Below are 233 nucleotides of genomic sequence, written 5' to 3' on the forward strand. Positions count from 1 at the left end.
GGGGGGGGGGGTGACGTTGATGTCTCATTCACAATATTGGTCTTTCGTGTAAAGGTTTATTATTTTTATTTCTGTTGTACGATACAAAGATGTATTTTTATTCTACAGAGTCGAGTTAATTAATTTCCTTTCTTACAAAAATTCTTAGAATAGTAGTTCTAACTATCGTGGATCAGCGCCCTTTCGTCAGATGAAGGTGTTCTTCAAAGGTCCCTTTTGCATGCTTTTCAAAA

This window comes from Octopus bimaculoides, chromosome 20 (assembly GCF_001194135.2).
Source record: "Octopus bimaculoides isolate UCB-OBI-ISO-001 chromosome 20, ASM119413v2, whole genome shotgun sequence".
NCBI lineage: Eukaryota > Metazoa > Mollusca > Cephalopoda > Octopoda > Octopodidae > Octopus > Octopus bimaculoides.